The following is an 813-nucleotide window of genomic DNA, read 5'->3' as shown; positions in this document are numbered from 1 at the left end:
CGGAGATTATTGACTCAATAGAGTGGTGAGTAAATAGAGTAAAGTTGAGTAAACGAGGGAACTCAGAGCTGCAGACACGAAGGAACATAAGAATGATAGATAACGTGTAGGTTAAGGCTTCATATTCAGTCTGACAGGTAAATATCGCGGACAACTGTAGAGGAAAGTAAAGAACGTCGAGATATATTCCTGAACGATACAAAAGGTAAAGGAAACGAAGTATAGAAGAGAGTAATAAAATACACTATCGTTGAAAGGAGTCGTATATCCATATTATACCCTTTTACACATTAGATTTATACCTAGATGGCAAACAAGTAAAAAGGATTTATAACCTAATAATATCATATGTATTACCCATATCACACACCACTATAAACAAACTATACGCTTTCAGACGTGGATTTCATACCTATGCACCATTACATACTGGAATATGAACCACGTACTGTCGGAATGCCTCTAAACAGACGTACATTCTTCCGAACACCATTTCATACCTATCCATCATGAAACATGGATAAAAAGAGTAATGTATATTGCCCCCACTTCCAGCCGTAAAAAAACACACGAAATTAGGTGACAAAATCTTTAGTAACGATAATAGTCGGGAAGAAATATATACGGTCCATTTTCAAAGCCGGAAGTCCAGGGGGTTGTTTCGTTGTTCCCGTAAACGATAACATTTATAAGAGAGCGTAATCTGGTTCACTAAGTTCCACAAATACGATCGCAGGATACAATGCAGTTTTCTAAGGAGAGGTGTGCCAAATCCTAGTAAAAAATATCCCTGGTGTAATGGGTATTCCTGTA

Source organism: Penaeus monodon, chromosome 31 (genome assembly GCF_015228065.2).
Source record: "Penaeus monodon isolate SGIC_2016 chromosome 31, NSTDA_Pmon_1, whole genome shotgun sequence".
NCBI classification, from domain to species: Eukaryota; Metazoa; Arthropoda; class Malacostraca; order Decapoda; family Penaeidae; genus Penaeus; species Penaeus monodon.
Note: the sequence above shows the minus strand (reverse complement) of the source record.